This window comes from Pogoniulus pusillus, chromosome 19 (assembly GCF_015220805.1).
Source record: "Pogoniulus pusillus isolate bPogPus1 chromosome 19, bPogPus1.pri, whole genome shotgun sequence".
Taxonomy (NCBI): domain Eukaryota; kingdom Metazoa; phylum Chordata; class Aves; order Piciformes; family Lybiidae; genus Pogoniulus; species Pogoniulus pusillus.
The window spans coordinates 11,680,934-11,703,323 of NC_087282.1; the positions used below are offsets into that span (position 1 = coordinate 11,680,934).

The window sequence follows — 22,390 nt, forward strand, 5'->3', positions numbered from 1 at the left end:
CACCCTGTCCAGGAGAAACTTCTTTGGTGTGAGGGTGCTGGAGTCCTGGCACAGGCTGCTCACAGAGAGGTTGTGGAGTCTTCTCTGGAGAGCTTCCAAACCCAGCTGGACATTGTGATGCTGGGCAAGCTGCTGTGGGTGACCTTGTTTGGACTGAATGACCTCCAGAGGTCCCTTCCAACCCCCACCACGCTGGGATTCAGCGATGCTGTGCTCAGCTGCTCAGCACATCCCTTGCAGGGGAGTTCCACCCTTCAGCTGCTCACTCACTACTGCATTGAGGAGAAGGTTGCTGCTATCCCTGCAGGCTTTGAGCCAGCAGCCAGCCCTGGAGCCAGCCTGCCCTGCCTGCACAGGAGGGCAGCTGCAGGCTTTGATCTGGGTGGGTTTTAATGTTTTACTGTGTTCCTGCTGGCTTGCTTTCTGGATTCTCAGGACAAAGCTCTGTGGCTGCTGCCTTGCTGGGGAGCTGAGATGCCTGTGCAGGGCAACAAGTGACCCTTGGAGCAGGGCTGTGGGGATGGCTCAGCTGTGCAGTCATATTCTGCCTCAGGGTCAGGGCTCCACTGAGATTTCCCAGCCTGGAGGCTCCCCTCCATGTCTGGAGATCCAGAGGAGCCTGTTTCCATCCTGCTTCCACAGCTCCTCTTGGGCAAATCTTTGTCACCAGGAGGAAAGCTGGTGTAGTTGTGGAGTGGAGTGTGGAAACTGCCCAGCTTGGGCTGGAAAAGAGGGAGGAGGAGCCCTGAAGGAGAGGAGCAAGAGGATGCTTCTGCCAAGAGCACTAAATCATCCCTAACAGGGAGTGAGAACCTCCCGTGAAGACTCTGGGGACCCCCTAATAGAATCATAGAATATAATCAATGGTTTTGGTTTGAAAAGACCTTTAAGATCATCAAGTCCAACGACTCTACCAAGGCTGGTGCTAAAACACATCCCTCAGCACCACATCTCTGCAGTTTTGAAATGCCTCCAGGGATGGGGATCTGGGGATTGAGGGCAGCCTCTTGCACTGTTTGAAAACCCTTTCAGCAAGGAGGCTTCTTCTATGTCCAACCTAAATCTCCCCTGGAGCAACCTGGCTAAAGCCACTCTGGCAACATCTATGGGGACAGCCTGGAGCCCTCACCAACCCTGGAGCTCCCAGCAGTAGCAGGTGACATGGTTGGTGTCATGGCTGGTGATAGTCATCATGATGTTGGGGACATTGTAGGGGTTATCAGGGCGGGACACCATCATCCCCCTGGAGTGCCACACACCCCTCTGAGCTCTCCTATCATGGACTCAGAAGGCTTTTCCTGCCCATCCCTGGTCTTTCCTTGGCCTTTCCTGCCCTAAGCACAGCACCATGGACTCAGAAGGCTTTTCCTGCCCATCCCTGGTCTTTCCTTGGCCTTTCCTGCCCTAAGCACAGCATCATGGACTCAGAAGGCTTTTCCTGCCCATCCCTGGTCTTTCCTTGGTCTTTCCTGCCCTAAGCACAGCACCATGGACTCAGGCATCCCTGATCTTTCCTACCCCCCAGCTTGTTCCTGGAGCAGGACAAGGAGCCCTTTTCCTTCTTGTCCCGCTGCAGAAAGGGCTGAGAGCAGGTCCAGCTCCGCTGGAAGCCATCTGCTCACTGCTGAAAGTTCTCCAGGCTCTGCCAGGGCTCCTCCCTCTGCCGCTTCATTTATCTGCAGGATCAGTCGTCGCCGTATCGATTTTCCCTCTCCTCTCTCTGTTTGCTTTCTGAATTATGCAGCGGTGCAGTTTTTCCTCCTCCTCCTCCTCTTCCTCCTTCTCCTCCTCACGCCAAGCAAGCGAATTGCAGAGGATCAATTGAGCGCTGCTATAGTTTAGTCAGGAATCCCCAGTAGGGGCCAGGAGAGGGAAAGGAAGAAGGGGAGCTAATGAAGACGGGGGTCGATCAATCCAATCGTGGTGCAAAGGAGAGAAAGGGGAAAGAAGAGAGGAAGAGGGCTGAATAATCAGCCCTTGTTCCTCCTGCAGCTCCTCAGATCCCCCCCGCCTCAATCGATGCCCAGCTCTGACACTCAGCGCTGCAGAAACAAACAGCAGAAAGTCCCCCTGAACTCTACCCAAACTGCAGAGCAGGAGACCAGCCAGTGGTGGCCCAGTGAAGAGGAGGGGAGGGCTCAGACTTCTTCTTTTTTCTTATTCCCCTTTCCCTTTTTAATTTTTCTTCGTTTTCTTTTTCTCCTTTTCTTTTTTATTCCCCCTTTCTTTCTCTTTCTCTCTTTCTCTTTCTCTCTTTCTCTTGTTCACTTTCCCCCTTTTTCTTTTTAGCTTTATTTTTCTCTTTCTTTCCTTTTTTTCCTCTTTTTCTTTTGTTTTCCTTTTGCTTTTTAGCTTTCTTTTTCTTTCCTTTTCATTCTTCTTTTCCTTCTCCTTCTCCTTTCATTTTCCTTTTCCTTCTTCATTTCCTGCTCCTTCTCCTTTTCATTTTCCTTTCCTTTTTCCTTCTTCCTTTTTCATTTTCCTTCTTCATTTCCTTCTCCTTTTCCTTTCCCTTTTTCATTTTCCTTCTGAATTTCCTTTTTCTTTCCCTTTTCCATGTTTCTTCTTCATTTCCTTCTCCTCTCATTTTCCTTTTCTTTTCCCTTTTTCCTTTATTATTTTCCTTCTCCTTTTCCTTTCCTTTTTCCATGTTCCTTCTTCATTTCCTTCTCCTCCTTTTCCTTTTCTTTTTCCTTTTTCCTTTATAATTTTCCTTCTCCTTCTCCTTTTCCTTTCCCTTTTCCATGTTCCTTCTTGATTTCCTTCTCCTCATTTTCCTTTTCTTTTTCTCTTTTCCTTTATCATTTTCCTTCTCCTTCTCCTTTTCCTTTCCCTTTTCCATGTTCCTTCTTTATTTCCTTCTCCTCCTTTTCCTTTTCTTTTTCCTTTTTCCTTTATCATTTTCCTTCTCCTTTTCCTTCTTCTTCTCCTTTGCCTTTTCCTTCTCCTCTCCTTTTCCTTTCTTCCTTCTCCTTTGCCTTTTCCTTCTCTTCTCCTTTTCCTTTCTTCCTTCTCCTTTGCCTTTTCCTTCTCTTCTCCTTTTCCTTTCTTCCTTATCTTTCTCCTTTCCTTTTACTTTCTTCCTTTTCCTTTGCCTTCTCTTTCCCCTCTTCTCCTCCCCCTCTTCCTCCTATTTATCTTTTTTTTATCCTTATCTTGGTTTTCACCTTTCTTCTTCTTCCTTCTTTCTTTCTCCTTCTCCTCCTACTCCTTTTCCTTCTCCTTCTTCCTCCCTTCTCACAGCCCACGGTGGCAGGAGGCAGTGGCTGAGCCGGGATGTAAGCAGCACGAACAGGGCTTTCAGTCCTCCTGTTGTTGCAATCATTTTGCCAGTAGCAATGATCTGGAGGCAGGAGCTTTGCTGCTCTGCTGGTGACGTGGAGGGGGGGACAGAGAGCTGCTGGGTTTGTCCCAGTAGATGGCACGGCAATCTAGGAGGAGATGGTCACATCCATATCGTTGTGCCCAGGGCAGTGGTGCAGTCCCCATCCCTGGAGGGGTTTGAAAGCTGTGGAGATGCAGTGCTGAGGGCCATGGTTTAGTGGAGACCTGGCAGTTAAGGGTTCATGGTTGGATTTGATGAGCTTAAAGGTCTCTTTCAGCCAAAACCAATCTATGAGTCTGGGACTGAGCCTGCCCCTTTCATGGGGACAGGGCATTTCCTTGGACATCTGCCACACTTAGCTGGTGCTGTCCCTGCTGGGCATGACTCTCAGCATTTATGATCAGGTCATCACCTGGTTGGAAAAGACCTTAAGATCAACTCCAACCATAACCTAACATCTCTCTACATCCAGCTGTTAGACCTAAGCTCCTCATCCAACTGTCTTTGAAAGCCCTGCATAGTGATGATCCCATCACTGCCTTGGGCAGCCTGAGCCAATGCCTGATGACCCTTTTGGTGAAGAAATTGTTGCTCATGTCCGATCAAAACCTCCCCTGGTGCAACTTGAGGCTGTTTTCTCTCATCCTATCACATGCTGCCTGGAAGAAGAGGCTGACCCCTACCTGTTTCCAACTTCCTTCCAGGGAGTTGTAGAGAACAAGATTCATAGAGTCATTGAGTACCAGGTTGGAAGGGACCTCAAGGACCATCTAGTCCAATCTTTAAGATGATCCTAACTTCTTACGTGGCTTCAACAAGGTTTTCCAAGTCAACCTTCCTTCTTGGCTTATTACCCAAACCCTCCACTATGAGAAAGTCATCTCCAACCCATCCTGGCGACCTTCATCACTGGATTAGGGATGCCTGGAAGTTGTCTTCACTGGATAAGGGATAGCTGAAGAAGGGATGTTGATCCTGGAGCAACAATGGATGTAGCTCCTTCCTCATCTCCTCCCAGAAGTTATTCCACATTTTCTGCTAATAAAGGCACAGGGAAAGAGGAGAGGAGAGGAGAGGAGAGGAGAGGAGAGGAGAGGAGAGGAGAGGAGAGGAGAGGAGAGGAGAAGAGAGAGAGAGAGAGGAGAAGAAGAGCAAAGCTGCTCTAAATTATTCATGGCCAATATCATTATTGTGTCATAACAGCAAGCGTGTGATGGGAAGGAGTGAGGGTGGCAGGGGCTGGGGTAGCTCAGTCCAGGCTGCACAATAGCGAGAGCTAATTAATTATTGATGGGCACTAATTGGCGACAGGGTTTCAGGACAGCTCGGGCTTTGTTGGGATCATTTGTATTCCTGCTTTGGAAATGGACCCCCCCCCCCTGCTCCCCACCACACACACACAAACCCAACGTTTTCCTCTGCAAGTCTTCTCTTTCCTCCTACTACTTCTCCTCCAACTTTCCCTCCTCCATCTTTCCCCCCTTCTCTTTCTCCCTCCTCCACTTTCAACTTCTTCTCTCTCCTCTTCCTCCTTCTCCCTTCTCCTCATTCTCCTACCTCCACCTCATTCACTTTCTTCTGCCTCTTCATCATTCCCATTCTCCCTTCTCCTCCACCTTCTCCTCCACCTGATCCTCCTCCTTCTCCTTTCTCCTCCTCCTCCTTTCTCCTCCTCCCTTCTCCTCCTCCTTTTTCCTCCCTCCTCCTCCACCTTCTCCTTCTCTTCCCTCCTTCTCCTCTTCCTTATTCCTTCTCCTCCCTTCTCCTCCACCTTCTCCTCTTCCTCCCTTTTCCTCCTTCCTCCTCCACCTTCTCCTCCTCCCTCCTTCTCCTTGTCCTTCTCTCTCCTATTCCTTCTTTCTCCTCCTCCTTTCATCCCCTCTCTCTCTCTCCCTCCTCATCCTCCCAATCCCCCTCTGTGGGTACAAACCACCACCATCTGACTCTCTCCTGACTCTCCATACACTGCCAACACCTCTCTGCAACGAGGCTAATCCTGCAGAGCTGCTTTTTGAGGCAGCAACCAAGCCTTGTCCTCATGGACTCTCCTCTCTCCATCTGCCTCTGGCCCCATCTCTTAGGCTGGATATGAGGAACAATTTCCTCCCATTGACAGCTGTCAAGGCCTGGCCCAGGCTGGCCAGGGCAGTGATGGAGTCTCCATCCCTGGAGGGGTTTCAAAACTGTTGAGATGTGGTGCTGAGGAACGTGGTTTGGTGGTGGATTTGGCACTGTTGGCTTAACAGTTGGACCTGATCTTGGAGATCTTCCCCAGTTTTATGACTCTACAATTCTATGGATTAACTTAATCATCACAAAGTCTGCTCTGCCACAACTCCAGCTCTTCTCAGTGCCTCCAATGGATCCACCTCTGCCTCTCCCCTTACATCTTATGAGGTTGCCACCACCCTCATTCCTCTTCCTGTGGCATATTCTGAGCCAAGAACTCCTCCAAAACATCACCTTTTCAACCACTATGACCTTCCAGGATGTCCCACCAAGGCTCTTGATCTACCTGAGGTCCTTTCATCCTCTGACACCTCAATGAGAAACAGGTTGAGCTGCCTGGACCCAGTAGCTGCTTCCAGCCTCTCTTCAGGATGCCTCACTCAGACTCAAGCTCTACCCAAGATCTTTTCACTCTCTGCTACCTCAGTAAGATACAGGTTGAGCTGCCTGAAACCAGTAGGTGCTCCCAGCAGAAGGAGTGTCAAAGGCAGAGATGCCTCCTGTGATGCTTTATGCTCTGCTAAACAGCTTTATCCAGGCTTTTGACATTCCAACCATGCTGTTAGCAGAGGAGAACACCCAAGTGAACATCCCCAGGATTAGATCCCATAAGCCAGAGACCTGGTGAAGGAGCTAACCTGAGCTCATGCCTTTCTGTAGCCCTCTAAGCTGCTGGTTTTTGATAGCTCTGATTAAAATGTTAAGGCAAGAGTGGCATGCATGGTCTGAGCTGACTTCCAGCTGGGAGGTGAGGCATGGGGAGAGCTCTTGGCTGAAGATATCTCTCAAGGTGCTTTGAAATAGGGCAGGTGGCACAAAGTGAGGTGGTGACTGGATCAATCAGTGGGCTTTGGGGTGGGCTGTGATGAATGTGTCCACTGGCACTAGGCTGCCCAGTTAGAGAGAGACTGGGAATTAATGGAGAGACTCGAGTGGAGGCTACCAAGGTGCTGTGGGGCCTGGGGCTGCTGAGCCTGCAGAAGAGCAGCCTGAGAGGGGATCTGAGCAGTGCTCAGCAAGAGATAAAGGACTTCTGGGATCCAAGAGGATGGGGCTGGGATCTCCTCAGCAACGCCCAGTGACAGGACAACAGGCAGTGGGCACAAACTGGAACCCAGAAGGTTCCATCTGAACAAGAGGAGAAAGTTCTTTGTTGTGTGGGTGCTGGAGGCCTGGAGCAGGCTGCCCAGAGAGGTTGTGGAGTCTCCTTCTCTGGAGAGCTTCCAAACTCACCTGGCCATTGTGATCCTGGGCAAGCTGCTGTGGGGACCCAGCTTTAGCAGGGACATTGGACTGGATTAAAGCCTGGATGAGGCTCTTAGTGCCATGGTCTTGTTGACTGGATAGGGCTGGGTGCTAGGTTGGACTGGATGAGCTTGCAGGTCTCTTCCAAGCTGGTTGATTCTATGGATGATCTCCAGAGGTCCCTTCTAACTCCCACCACACTGAGGTTAAGAGATCCTGTGAAGGCATTTCCAGAAGAAAGGAGTAGGTGGCTGTTGGTGAAAAGCCATCCCCACATGTGCTCCAGGCACATTTCAGTGCTTAGTGGAGCAGTAACAGTCTCAAACGTGTTCAAACTGCTGGAGTCCAGGTCTCCATGTAACCCTGCACCTCAGAAGCACAAAAGGGAGCAGAAAAGCAGCAGGTCCCCCCATGAGAGGCTCCAATGGCAGGAGGGAATGGGAGGAAGAGCAAACAGACTCAGGTGGAGGAGGGAGGACCGAGGAGCTCATTTTGGCCATTGAAAAGATTCTGTTTAATAAAAAATTGATGACCCTTTAGTCTCAGAGATAGGTTGGTTCATCTTCAAAATGAATCCCATCACTCTACTTTTCATCTCACTTCACTCCTCTCTGATAATCAATCAGGCCTTTTCTCTGTCTCCCACACATCGTGGGAGCCACCAGAGACTTGCTTGTGGCCCCTTTTGAAGCAAATGGAAGCAGAAGGGAAGAGTTAGTCCTGAAAACTCAATCAAGCAAACACACCAAACTTTGTCTTTTGCTCCTACATGTTTCCTGCTCCTGCTGATGCTGAATGAGGTTTTCTGTCCCTCATCTCCTACATCTCCTGCTCACAAGAAACAGTGGGCAGTGGGTGATAGAAGATTAAGCAATAGTCACCATGAGGCTCCTCAGAGAAGCTGGCTCATCACTCACCACCTGAATGCTCATAGCTGACCCTGGTTCAAGCAGTAGTTTGGAGTAAAGACCTCATGAAATTCCTTCCTGTTCCTCCTGTGAAATAAAGCCAGAAAGCCTCTGTGCACATCAGTGGTGGTGAGGTGGTGGCCTGGCTGCCCTATGGGCTGAGAGCAGCCTTCACAAGGACAGTTGTTGGACAGTGTGACCATGATGGTAGCTTTTTGGGTGGAGGATTTGGCCTAAGGAAATGGAGAAGGAGAAGAAAAAAGAGGCTGGTGTTGGGTCTGGTGGAGATGGGATGTGATGTTGGGTCTGGGGTGTGGTTGGGCAGGGTGGAGATGGGATGTGATGTTGGGTCTGGGATGTGGTTGGGCAGGGTGGAGATGGGATGTGATGTTGGGTCTGGGGAAAGAGCAACAGCCAGACACAAGATCCAGCAGGTTGGATCCTGCAAAACAAAGTAGACCTCTGGAAGGAAAGATGCAACAAAGTGAGGTGGTTGCAGTGTGGAGGACAAAGAGAGGAAAGGAGGAGAAGTCATGGGAGGGGGGAGACAGAATAAAGCAGCTATTTCCAACTGACCCAAGATGAGATGGGCTTTGGGCTCAGCTGGCATGATGACATCACTGGAGATGCCTTAAAAGTCACTTTCCATGTTCTATAAAATATAGATATAGAGCAGGCTCCACACTTCACCTGGCACAGCTTCTGCTTCACCTCCCAACCTCTGCCTCCCTTCCCAGTGGCATCTCTTTGCCTGCAGGTTTGGAAGCAGGTCCCATCACCAGTGTTTGAAGGTCAGTAGAGTGGTGATGACCTCCAGAACCAGTTCAGTCAGTTTCACAAGGCCCCACTCTGTTCAAGGCATGTCAGAGGAGGGAGGTCAACATCTCTACAGTCATCTGCAGAGATGGCATCTCAGTGGGTGACGGTTGGGTCACAGAATGGTGAGGCTTGGAAGTAACCACTGGAGATTACCTAACCCAGGCTTCCTGGCTGGTGCACTTCATCTCACACAACAGACACAATGCCCAGGGACATTGACATTCCTCATGCCACAGTCTTCATTCCAGCTCTATCCCTAAGCTAGAATCCTAGAATCAGTCAGAGCTGGAAAGAACCACAAGGGTCATCCAGTTCCAACCCTCCTGCCATGGGCAAGGACACCCTACCCTACATCAGCCTGGCCAGAGCCTCAGCCAGACTGGCCTTAAGCATCTCCAGGCATGGGGCCTCAACCACCTCTTTGGGCAACCCATTCCATGCTCCCAGCATGGAAACCTTGCCCCAGCTCCAGAATCCCCCAGGAGAAATCCCCTTTTTCCTGACAACAATGCACGTTCAGGATGCATTTAGCAGGGTGGGTGGTGATGGTGGGTAGGGAGGGGGAGACTCTTTTCCCCCCTCCCCTTCTCTTAATCCCCCTTGAGCCTGGCGACCGCGGGCGAGCGCAGACAAAACCAGGAGGGGAGAAGAAAGGGCGAGCAGTGGGGAGAGTGTGGGCTTCCTCCAGCCAGCCTCTGCCAAGCCCGTGATGGAGCCTCATTCCCATAATCATTTTGACAGGGTGTGCAATGGATGAAGGAGCGGGGAGGGAGGAGAGAGGGGGATATACAAGGGTGAGGTTTAGGATGGGGGGTTGGAAGGCACCGAGCACCCGCCCGGGTGAGGCGGGCGGTCCCAGTGCTCCCAGTATGCTGATTAGAGATGACAAGCACACCTGCCGTCTCCCCGGCCCCTGCAATTAAAGCTTCTTTGAGGTCCCAGGAAGTGACCGAGCTCCAAAAGCCCCTCGCAGCCACCTCCTTAGCATATTTCCAGTGTCATTAGTGGAGCAGCAGAGGCAAAGCACATCGGCGGAGGGCTCTGACATGACCCGTGCTCCCTTCCCACTCAGGGAGGGGATGCAAAGTGACTTTTAAAGAGGACTCTCAGGCTTCTTCTGTGGTTTTTTTTTTTTCCTCTTTCTTTTTTTCCTTTATTTTTTTTCCCCTTTTAAATTTGATTTCCAAGCCCTTCTCACTGCTCCCTCCCTCCCTTCTTCCAGCTCTTGGAAATGTTCCATCTTCGCTGGGGTCGGCAGGGGGAAGGGAGTTGGAATTCATTAGAAGGCAAGAAAAGGACTTTGCTAAAACTGGGCAGCTTCTGGGAGGAAAAGAGTTCTGGCTTCCAGTTTGCATGCTTCCTGCTCTTTCCTCCATCCTCTTCCTCTCCTCATCCTTCTTTTCCTCTCCCACACTCTGCTCTTGATGTTCTCCCCTTGAGCATCCTTTGTCTGACCGGTTGTAGGCACCACGAGTGGTGGGGACCAGATGATGACTGCCTGGTGCACAGTGTGGAGACCTGGTGGGAGGTAGGAGCCAGCTTGCCCTTGTAGCCAGCCACACAGGGCTCATCCATCCAACCATTCTCCAAGGCCAGCCCAGCCCTGCAGCTCCTCTCCAAGAGAGAAGTCCTCAGAGCCAGACCCCCTTTTCCTCTGACATGAGAGATGGGCAGGTCTGTGCCATGCCTGCCCACGACTGTCCCATGGGTTCACATGTCTCTGCAGGTCTGAGGGAGGTTTTTTGAGCTTCTTGTGTCCACATGAGCTGGGAGGTCCCCAGAAGGTGTTTGCCATTGTTGCCTGATGTTCAGAAGACTTCTGGGAGAGGCAGGCTGCATCCCTAGAAATTCCTGTCCTCATCACAAACATAACCCTTACCCCATCCCCATTCTCACTTCTTGCACCTCCCAAGCTTGCTCTAGAGACAGGAACCCCTCACTGGCCTTCAGACTCAGCACTTTCTGCCATGCTGTGGAGAGGAGGCTGAGGGAGAGGCTCCTTCCCCTTTGCTCCACAAATCCTCCTCACCAGCTGAGCCTTGCTGAACGCTTTCCCTCCTCCTCTCCTAAAGCAGCACTACCTGCAGCATCCCTGTCCCGTGCAGGCACCTGGACCTTCTCTTTGGCCAAGAAAAACCTTGATCCACCATGACCTTGCCTCAAGCAGTGCAGGATGGGGCTGTGCAGAAGCAGCACCAAGCTGTGAAGGCAACCCATCACCAGGCAGCACATGGTGGGCAGGTGAGTGTGACTGCTGAGCTGAACAATCCTGACAAGGATAAATAATGCAGGTGAAGCTCTCCTGAGCTTCAGGATTGTTAGACTTCAGGGCTGTTAGACTCAATGGAGAAGCCTGGCCCTTGACAGCAGAACAAAAGGGTCCCCGAGGGACCGCTGCTGATTCCTTTGTGAGCAGCAGGGATTAGCAAAGCCGTGTTTGGAAGGCACAGAGAGATGTTTCAGCTCCAGAGGCTGTGAGAGATTCCGGTGCGTGGTGCTGTAGAGCTGGGGCTGAAGCTATCTCCACCTTGCGCAGCCCAAGAGGCAGCACAGATGAAAGAGCTTCAAGAGCAGAGCCCCAGGGTTGCTCCACCCAAGGACACTTCTTCAGCTGGTGGCACACAATGTGGAGCAGCATCCAAGCCATTTCCATCTCAGCGGGCCCCAGCCCTCTGATGGTTAACATCAAACCATGCACGTGTGCTGGTGATCTTGGTGCATGTGCGCTGCTGTGGCGTGCCCCCAGTGCCACTAATTCCTCAGCCTGAATTAAGATCAAGAGTGTCTGGGGGAAATTATTTTGGTCCTGGCTCTGCCTCAAACCCCCTTTGAGGCAGAGTTCTGCTTTCAGGTGACGCCACTTGTCCTTCTGGAGCCTTTCACCTGCAAAAGTGAAGCTAGGTTTCAGTGATGGGGTGGCATATGATATGTGAGGATAGCCTCTGTCCCTTGTCTTGATTTGGTCGAGGTTAAGGAGCTTTTGCAGAGGGGCCTGGGCAGGCTGGACCAATGAGCTGAAGTCAGTTCAACAAGGCCAAATGCTGGGTCCTGCACTTGGGGCACAACAACCTCACAAACACTCTAGGCTTTGGGCAGAGCAACTGGAAACTGCCCAGCAGAAAAGGACCTGGGAATGATGCTCAGCAGCAGCTGAAGATGAGCCAGTGTGTTCCCAGGTGGTCAAGAAGACTACCAGCATCCTGGCTTGGACCATAAATGGTGTGGCCAGCAGGACCAGGGCAGGAATTTCCCCCCTATACTGGATGCTAGTGAGACCACATCTCAAATCCCAGGTTCAGTTTTGGGCCCCTCTCCCCAAGACAGACATAGAGGGGCTGGAGCAGATCCATCACCCAGGTGTGGATTGGCCTCTTCTCCGTATTGTGAGGTGATAGGAAGTGAGGAAATGGTCTGAAATTGTGGCAGGAGAGGTCTGGGTTGGAAATTAGGAGCAATTCCTTTCCTGCAGGAGTGGTCAGGCTTTGGAACAGGCTGCCCAGGGAGGTGGTGGAGTCACCATAGAATCATAGAATCAACCAGGTTGGAAGAGACCTCCAAGCTCATCCAGTCCAACCTATCCCCCAGCCCTATCCAGTCAACTAGACCATAGCACTAAGTGCCTTATCCAGTGCCTGGAGGTGCACAAGAAACCTGTGGCCATGGCACTTTGGGACATGGTTTAACGGCCACGATGGCATTGGAGACACAATTTAATGGCCACGGTGGTGTTGGGTTGAAGGTTGGACTTGATGATCTTAGAATCTTTTCCAACAAAACCAACTCTGTGATTCTAAGAAGCAGTGAAAAATAGACAGCTGGACTCATGACCTGGGAGGGCTCTTTCACCCCTTAGGATTCTAGGAGGAGACGAGGAGAGGATTGAGGAAAGCAAAGAGGAGCGAACACTGCCGGAGGAGCGAAGCAGAACCTCGGGACAGGCTCCAAGCTCGCCTCGCCACTCCAAGTCCCCCCCGGGGGACAGGTATCCAGGCTGCGGGGGCGGCGAGCGGCGCTGCGAGGTAATGCTTCAATCGATGTGTTTACGGATGGCGACACGGGAGTGACACGCAGCGGAGGAGGCTCATGAAAAAGTAAACAGCCACTAAGCGCTCTGCTCCGCGGGACGGCGGCGGGAGCAAAGGCAGCCCAGCAGGCTCCGCTCGGCGGGACATTAACCCTTCCCTTCCCGCCTGGGACCCCGCCCAACAGATGCTGGCTCTTGAGGTGCTCCGCCGCTCCCCCGCCGCTTGTGGGAGGGGAGATCCTCACCCTCTTGAGATATGGTCTTGAAAGATCCTTACTCTAGAGGTCTCCATCCTCCCGAGGTGCTCCCTCAGCACCACCGCTTGTGGGAGCTGAGATCCTCACCTTCTTGAGATACCATCCTGAAAGATCCTCACCCTAGGAGGTCTTCATCCTCCTGAGGTGCTTCTTCAGCATCTCCATCACTTGTGGGAGCTGAGATCCTCACCCTAGGAGGTCTTCATCCTCCCGAGGTGCTCCCTCAGCATCACCACTTGTGGGAGGTGATATGCTCACCCTCTTCAGATATGGTCTTGAAAGATCCTCACCCTAGGAAGTCTTCATCCTCCTGAAGTGCTTGCTCTTGAGGTGTTCCACAGCCCACCCACCACTTGTGGGAGGTGAGATCCTCACCCTCTTGAGATATGGTCTTGAAAGATCTTCACCCTAGGAGGTCTTCATCCTCCTGGGGTGCTCCCTCAGCATCACCACTTGTGGGAGGTGATATCCTCATCCTCTTGAGATATGGCCTTGAAAGATCCTCACCCTAGGAGGTCTTCATCCTCCTGAGGTGCTTGCTCTTGAGGTGCTCCCTCAGCTCCTCCATCACTTGTGGGAGGCAGGCCCTCATTTAGCATAGAGTTGAGAGATGTGACTTATGGGGAAGTGTGGGGACAAGGTGCTCACAGCCTGGGTAAGCAGGAGAAAGGCTCCAGCTCCAGGAAGGGAAAGCAGCACCCAGAAGGGAAGGCAGCCCCAGAAGGGAGGGTGTTCTAGTTTCAGAGTCTGTTCCATCATTTTCTCAACAAGCAGACCAGCAGGCTGGCTTCACACACACCTCCAAGACAATCATATTTTGTCCCAGGTTGTCCTTGTTTCCCATTCCCAGGCAAGCTGAAGCACTGGCATGAGGAATTTGAATCTTGCCCCAAATCTATTTGGAAGAAGGCCCAGATCCAAGCATGGGTTGGCATGCCCATATGGATGAGATCTTGGCTGCATGATGCCCTTGACATACAGATTATTGCCCGCATCTGATCTCACTGAGGGGTTGATGTCGTGGCCATAGGTTTCCCAGCTCACTGCATGGCATCCTTTGACTCTATCCCACCTGTAGATATGATGGAGGAGCCTGGAAACAAAGAGAGGCACTGATGAACCACTGAGAAACAGCTAAAGTCCCCCCACACCCTGCCCTAAAGCCTCTAAGTGAGGCCCTTTTGGGGAGGATCCCCTTAATGTGGGGGGGATTACACCAACAGCTCTCTTCTGTGGCAAGGCTTTGCTTGAGATGTTGGACAAGGAAATCAATCAGCCTCAATCCAGCCCTGAGGAGCAGGTGGATGCTTCTTCCCTGGGAAACTGAGGCACAGAGGGATTTCAGTGGCTTTAACAGAAAGGAAGAGAGGATAAAGCAAATAATCCCAGAGCAAACCAGCTGCAGAGAGTGGAGTTGGAATGCAAACCTCCTGAGTGCCAACCACCAGCTTGAAGGAGTTTCTGAGTCCCCTCCCTCCCTGCCCAGTTATGCCCCAGCTGTGGAGGCTCAGCCATGTGCTGAGCACAGGGTCCAGCTTCTCCATCCTTTGGTGAGATGGGATGAGTCCTCCTGGAAAGGACAGACAGACAGGAGAGCTGGACTCCCGTTCTGCCCAGGGAAGGGGAAAGGGGGTGTGGAGAAGCCAAGGCTGGACCCTCAGGACCAAGAGCTCATCCATATTTCAAACACCAGTTAGACAAACAAAACAAGAACCAGAGAGGCAAGCAAGGAGCCCGTTTGTCATATCAAAAGGGGTTTCAGTGGTACCTTCCCTGCCCTCCTGTCCCCTTGAAGTTTGTAGCTGGAGTTTGGGGGGGGGGGTGGGGGGGGGGGGTGGGGGAGAAGGGACAACATCCTCTCCAGCCGAATGGCTCCTTGCCATCGCTGGAGATGGTCTGTGTGTAATTAACCTCCAAGCCAATCCCCCAGTGGTGGCTGCCAGGCAGATCAAAGAACTCACACATCTTTGTCTGAAACCAGCAGCCAAGGGGAGCTGGGAGGGAAGCAGAGGAGGGGTGGGAGCAGGCGCGTGTGTGCTCCTAATTGATAAAAAGGGAAGGGAGGCTTCCTCCGAGAGATCTCCAGCCCCATCAACATGCAGCAGGAGGAGAAGAAGAAGGGGGAAAAAAAAAAAGATAAGAAAAAAGATTTCTTTTCCTTTCCACACCAAGATCCAACTGCTTTCAACAGAAGAGGTGGTCAGCGTGACAGGGGGCACCTCAGCCAGCAGTCAGGGCTGGAAGGAGAGGGCATTGCTAGCAGTGACATTGGCAGGATGGTGTCTTGCAGCTTTGTCCAGGGTAAGGAGGGTGGAGGAGCTTTTTGAGGTTTGTATGGGCATGCTTTGAAAGGTGAGGACCTGCAGGAGCACTTAGAGGATCATAGAAGTTTTTGGGTTGGAAAAGCTCTCTAAGGTCATCCAGTGCAAGCATCAACCGTGGCCCTTAAACACTGTCCCAAAGTGCCATGTCCACGTGTTTCCAGAACACCTCCAGGGAGGGGGACGCTGCCACCTCCCTGGGCAGCCTCTTCCAATGCCTTGAGAGGATGGGGCCAGCCATAGAAGGCATGGGGTTGGAAAGGGCTCTTGAAGGGCATCTCATCCAACTCTGCTGCAGTGAGTCTCATCTTCACGTGTCTCATGCTCTTAAACTCCTTCCCTGCAAGAGTGGTCAGTCATTGGAGCAGGCTGCCCAGAGAGGTGTTCAAGAAGCCAGTGGACATGGCACTTTGGGACATGGTTTAATGGCCATGGTGCTGTTGGGTTGATGGTTGGACTCCAGGATCTTGGAGGTCTTTTCCAACTGAAACAATTTCAAGTAAACAGAAGGGTGAAACCCAGCACAGTCTACACCTAACCCCTGTGTTCTTCTGGCAGGGGGCTTGGGCAAGTTTTTGGCCACCTTACTGCAGTTTTTGGAGCCTGGCCCAGACAAGTGACAAGGCCACTCATGAGTTCCTGGCTGAAGCTCAAACTACTGGCCTTGAAAGAGGGAACCACTAGATATGGCAGATGCCAGTGTCAGAAGATGGCAGAGGATGAAGAGTGACATGAAGGCCAGATGGATTTTACAGGTGGTTGACAGTAGAAATTATTGAACTTCACAGAGAGGTGGAAGGAAGTATTGGGAGACCTTCCTGGTCTGTCAGGACACGAACCCAAACTTCTTGTTCTGACCACAGCACATGTCCCTAGGCTACTTCTGCAGTGAGGAGGGAGGAAGTCACCTTCACTGCTTGCAGGACTATCAGATGGGCCAGTGTGAGCATCCTGGTGTCACCAGGCACCTTCCCAACAGACTCCGTCACTAAGACTACAGGACATGGGTCTGTCCTAGAGCCTCACTGGCAAAGTAAGGCACCTGGGTCTAAGAATCCCTTTGCAAGTGATGGAGAGGGTCAGAGGTGCTGCCCAAAGCTGGTTCCCTCATCCTGACTCTGAAGAGAGAAAGAAGGAAGGATACCCACTAAAGGGAATGTTGTTCTTGCAGGATTTTGTGGCAATGGATGGACTTCCCAGGAGCTGCACCACACACCATGAAGTCTCAACAGGTTGCTCCACAGCAGAGTCCAACAGTTTGTGTTTGGCTGCAGCAGCCCAGCTGTAAAGAACTTCATCTTCCTTGATCCACAGGATTTGGTGAGGTTGGTCCTCTCTTGACAGCATGTTGAAGACTATGTCCACACCAGTGGATGACTTGCTTCAGGCCACTGAAAGACAGCTCATGGACAGCCTGATCTAGCAGCTGCTCCTGCTGAATGCAAGAAGGTGAGCCTGAAAGGTCTCTTCCAATCCAAACCATTCCATGATTCTATGAAGAAGGAGAAGCCAGTTCCTCCCTTTGGTTAGCTGTGGTTTCCAGGGCTGGATTCTCCTTGTGGAATCCTCTCATTTTTGCTTTTAACTGAAGAGGAGATTAAGGAAGCAAGTTCGCCTCCCCCAGCTGCTCAGCAACGTTTGCTTGCTGACTGGTGGGGAAGGATTGCATTGTCCACCTCTGAGCAAGCATTTCAGTTCTCAGCTGCCCTCCTGGGAACAGGCTCCACCTGACAATCATGGGATCCCAGACTGGTTTGGATTTAAGGAAACTCATCCAGTCTAACCCTCTGCAGTCAGCAGGGACATCTGCAACTAGAGCAGGTTGCTCAGAGCCACAAACAACCTGACCCAAAATGGTGCCAGGCGTGGGGCACCTCACAGCTCTCTGGGCAACCTGGGCCAGGCTCTCACCACCTTTAAACAGCATCATTCTTTGTAACATCAATTTCCATATCACTTAGTTCTTATGAACTTCAGCAGAGCTGAATTTTGCTCTGTGGAGGACAGGGTCAAGAGCTGAGTAGGCTGCAGATCATTATGGCAGGTAAGAGGCTGGGGTTGGTTTTGTTGCTTTTCTTTCCCAGAAACAGCTTTTTGTGCCCTAAGCTAGCACATTCCAGAGTTCCTTCCTGTTTGCACCAGGGAGTTGTTCTGGCTCTTCATTTGATCTCATCTCATCTTTGCCCCTGAAGAAGACTCAAGCTACCCAAACATCTCATTGCTGCAGTCAAAGGTTTCTCTTCCTCAGGCTGCATTCACATGACATCTCTTCCAACCAGCCCAAGTGCCACCTCCCTCACCTAGCCTGAGGGCTCAGCACCCACCCCTGCAGCCATGCCTCAGATCTTGTTCTAGCAAGACTTCAGGTGAAAGAGGAGCTTTGCTCCCACCGTTCTGTAGCAGCCCCCTAAATCCTGCCACCAATGCAACCCTCTGTTTCCTCAGCTCCTGCCTGGAGGGAGATGAGAGATGCTCCAAGGAAACAAGTCAATCCTCAAGAGGAAGAACTACTGAAGCCAAATTCCCCATGGGTTTAGCACCTGCAGTGGGATTCTCTGATGTCTGGAGTGGTGTGAAGCCAAACTAGGAGGTGTCCCACACCCAGGGCTCCCTGAGCAACTTTCCTCTCCTGGGTGCATTCTCCAGTGTGTCATTATGGCTGAGGAGGTGCTGTGGACTGGGTGTCTCTCAAGCTGGGAGGTGAGCTTTGGTGTTACATCTGATTGCTTTATTTCATCCTAACTTCTTAACCACAGCTATCAACCGCAGCTAAGTGTGGTTAAAGCTGGCCAAGGAGTTCAAGTGCCCCTGGGTGGAGGAAGCACACATCTGGGTGAGTGCAAACAGCTGCTTGTTTCTTTGCCATTAAAAGTGAATGTTTAATTTATTTGGGCTGGAAACTTAACAATGATCTCCATTTCAGGCTAGTCCAAACCCAAATGGAGCCAAGTGGGCATGAGCAACCTGCTCTAGTTGGAGATGTTTCTGATCACTGTGCAGGGGTTGGGCAAGATGACCTTTGAGACTTCATTCCAAGCTGATGCCTTCTGTAATTCCAGGGATTTTTTTTGGCTCAGTCCATGAATATAAGAGATCTTCATCACAAAGAAGCTCAAGGCATGCTCCTCTCCTTGCTTCCAGTGCAAGCAGGGATGGACAGCAGCACACAAAGCTCCCGTCTAAGCTCTAGTAGTTGGACTCTCATCACCAAGTCCCAGCATGGTGGAGTTGCAAGTGACCTTCTGGAGATCACCCAGATCAGTCCTCCTGCTAAAGCAGGGGCACTCACAGCAGCTTACCCTGGATCACAATATCCAGATGGGTTGGAATTTCCCCATAGAAGGAGACTTCATAACCTTTGTGGGCAACCTACATCAGGCCTCCAGCACCCTCAAAGTATGAGGGCAGTGAAAAGACACTTGTGTGAGGGTGTTTGCAGGTACCACCTTGCACACACCTGGATAGATCACAGCTGATGTTCATCCCTACCACATAGCGTGGATACTACAAGGTCAAGGTGGGTCTAGCCAGGTTCATGGTGCTGAGATGTTGCTTGTGGCAACCTCATGAGAAATTAGTGCTCAACTGTGAAGCTGGATGGGCTTTTTTGCATTGGAACAGGCTGCCCAGGAAGGTGGAGCCACCAACCCTGGAGGTATTTAACAGAGGTGTGGATGTGATGCTGAGGAATGTGAGGTTTAGAGGTAGTGGCAGGACTATGAGCTCTAGTTGAGCACTTGGACTTGATCTCAAAGGTCTCTTCCAAACTCAACAGTTCCACAGCTCTGGTGAGAAAATAAGAGGTGCAGCCAGATTTTGGTGGCAGTCTCTGTTGGGCTGACTCTTGTGCTGACACAGAGTAACATGGCTGATGTGTAGGGTGTGAGCATACCAGGAGAGCACTCTCTGTCATGGGTAGTGGTGGTGGGGTGTAGCCCTTCCACCGGGGAGGAAGGAATCACTCTCAAAATCAATAGCTCTTCTTCACCAGCAGGAGAGCGATCTGAGCAGGCAGGAGTGGTTCCCTCGCAGCTGGTTGACCTTGGTAATCCATTATTGATGCTTGAGTTGCAGGGCTGGCACTCTCAGAGGTCATGTTGGTACAAGAGCACATCAATTGCTTCCAAGCACTTCACCCAGCAGCACCTTTGCCGCAGCCAGGGGAGTTAATGTAGTGCTTCCTTTTAGGTTTCCCTTTGTCAGGGTCTCCAAGGAGTCTGATATGGGGGAGAAGAGACCAAACCCTACCTGGCTCCATCCTCCTTTCAGGGAGTTGTAAAGAGCAGACTGCCTCCCCTCAGCCTCCTCTTCTCCAGACTAAACAACCTCAGGCCCCTGGGTTGCTCTTCACCAGACCTGTTCTCCAGACTCTTTACCTCGTTCATTGCTCTTCTCTAGACCTGCTCCAGCCTCTAGTATCAGGTAATAGGACAGGAGGAAATGATGTGAATTGTTCCTACTCTCCAATTAGGTTGGAGAGTAGGAACAATTCCTTTCTTACAAGAATGATCAGGCATTGGAACAGGCTGCCCAGGGAGGTGGTGGAGTCACCATCCCTGGAGGTGTTCAAGAAGCCTGTGGACATAGCACAATGGCCATGGTGGTGTTAGATCAACAGTTGGACTCTCTTAGAATTGTTTGGGCTGGAAATGACCTCTATGGTTCAAACGACTCACATGAGTGTCTCTCTTGCCCCTGTGCCATGTCATGAGGTCACCTCCTGCAGATGTTAATGACCCCCAGGGTGAGGGAGAGCTTTCTGGTGTCTAGCCCACGCTGCTCCTCATTCAGTCCCCGTGCACGCCCCAGGCTTCGCCCTTGTCACCGAGTTCATTTTGAATCCAAAGGCTGCCACACAGTGCACTTGACCTCTGCCCTGGAGGGGAGACACTGGGGATGAAGGCAGAACTCACTCTTTATTCCTCTCTAATTCGAGTTGTTCCTGAGCTCTCACTGACAAATCCCCACTTACGCCATGGAAACCAACTTGCCTGCTCAGGCTGGGGCTCTCCACAGGGCTGGTTCCTCCTCCTGCCACAGATGGGCCAGTTCCTGCCCGTGGTTTGTTTTCCCATTCTGCATGAGAATGCCTAACATTGCTCTGTCCTCATGGAAGTGTGGCCAGCAGAGGGAGGGAGGTTCTTCTCCCCCTCTGCTCTGCCCTCGTCAGGTCACAGCTGGAGTCCTGGGTCTACCTATGGGCTCCCCAGATCAAGGGAGCTACTGCAGAGAGTCCACTGGAGGCTATAGAGATGCTGAGGGGCCTGCAGCATCTCTGTGAGGAGCAAAGGCTGACAGCCCTGGGGCTGCTGAGCCTGGAGGAGAGCAGTCTGAGAGGGGATCTTAGCAATGCTCAGCAAGAGCTAAAGAGCCTGTAAGGGGCAAGAGAATGGGCTCAAACTCTTGTCAGTGACCCACAGACAGGTCGAGGGGCAACAGGAACACAGTGGAACCCAGGAGGCTCCATCTGGAGATGAGGAGAAGCTTTGGTGTGAGGGTGCTGAGGGCCTGGAGCAGGCAACCCAGAGAGGTTGTGAGGTCTCCTTCTCTGCAGAGCTTCCAATCCCATCTTGCCCAGGATGGCAAGCTGCTGTGTGTGACCCTGCTTTAGCAGAGGGGTTGGACTGGATAATCTCCAGGGTGCTGGGACTCTGTGAACCCAGCAGCTGCAGGTTGGGTTTTCTGCCCCTGCCACCTTGATTGTAGAAGATAAGTCTGGCAGAGGCTGTCCTGCACATGTGGTGCATTTCACCACTCAGCACATTACTCCTCGGTTTTGGGGGCATCTCCTGCTTCTGTTCATCTGTTGAGGATGTCTATCCAACATAGGATGAACTCTGGGCTGCAAAGATGGTGTGAAGGTCATCAAGCTTTCAAAACAGACACCCTTCTGCACAAGGAATCCTTCTAGCCAAACCATGAGGAGATCTGAGAAGTGGTCCAGCAAATAATCCATCACACATGTTGTTTTCCCAACAGTCCTGACTCCTCCTGCTTGAAATGCCACATTAAAGGTGGTGAGCCACTGGAATGGGTCATGCTGGGTGGTCATGGATGTCCCCACCCCAGAGGTGTTTAAGACCAAGTTGGATGAGGCCTTGAACAACCTGTTCTAATGGAAGGTGTCCCTGCCCATGGCAGGGGGTTTAAGGGCTCTTCCAAAACAAAGCTCTTTCTGAACCCCCCCAGACCCTGCTTTCAAATGAACAGCAACTACTATGGAGTCCACCCACTGATCCCATAATGGACTCTTTAAAACACACATAGTTGAGTCACTAACCTGCTTTCAGAGATCTCAGCTGAGAGGTCAGCCTTGGCTCATCTTTTTCCAAGTCTCCAGTGTTCCTTCAGACACTCATCTGCTCCAGGCCATTCTTGTGTTACTAGCTGGACTTCACAGCTCCATTTTAGCTGCTTGTGTTGAATGAAGTTGCATGAGTAGACTAAGACCTACCTGTGCCAAGAGCACCTCAAACACTGAGTGCTCAGATGATGCCAAGATCAAAGAGCACCTACCAAAGGCAGAAGGAGGAAGAATCATAGAATTGTTTTACTTGGAAAAGACTTCCAGGATCAAGTCCAACCACTGTTTGACACCACCAGGGCCATTAAACCACATCCCAAAGTGCCATCCCCTCACATTCCTCCAACACCTCAAGAGAAGTGATTTACCACTTCAAGAGAAGTGACTTGAGAGGAGCTCAGCCCACGGCATGGAGACCACAAGCAGCTCAGTGAACACAGTAACAGTACAACCACTGTCACAGCTCCTGAGGAGGCATCCAAGGCAGTGAAGAGTTTGGAGATGGTCTGTAAGAGGTCCAGGAGAGATCTGGTATGTGGGCATTCATGGAGATCTTCCCCACTCTGCTGTCTGCACACCAGAAGAAGGGCTGGGTAGAAACACCATAGAATCGTTTGGGCTGAAAGAGACTTTGAAGATCATCAAGTTCCAAGCACCCCTGCCATGGGAAGGGGCACCTTCCACTAGCCCAGCTTGCTCAAGGCTCTCCCAAACATCAACCCACACCTTCCCAGTGAGCACACACAGGTGACATTAAAATGATCATTGATGTCCTAGCCTAGCTAGCCGGGGGGCCACCAGGCCCCCCGGCCTTTAGATCACCTCCACCATTCACCCAGTGCACACCACAGGGACTCACCAGTGATGTCAGGAGGAGGATCCCTCTGCCCAGTTGGGCAAGCTTGGAGCTTGCCTCTCCTGAGGCTCATTATAAAGGGGAGTGGGCAGGGAGAGCAAA

General features: G+C 51.5%; 1 long non-coding RNA gene across 1 annotated transcript; it reads right to left on the bottom strand.

The window, feature by feature from the left end:
* Window positions 1-13,337: 13,337 nt before the first annotated feature.
* LOC135183683 (uncharacterized) lies at window positions 13,338-22,014 on the bottom strand. Its single transcript, XR_010305653.1, has 3 exons — window positions 21,801-22,014; window positions 21,409-21,640; window positions 13,338-13,900 (listed from the first exon to the last, which is right to left on the bottom strand). It is a non-coding gene; the product is annotated as an uncharacterized LOC135183683 (long non-coding RNA).
* Between the last annotated feature and the right edge of the window lie 376 nt (window positions 22,015-22,390).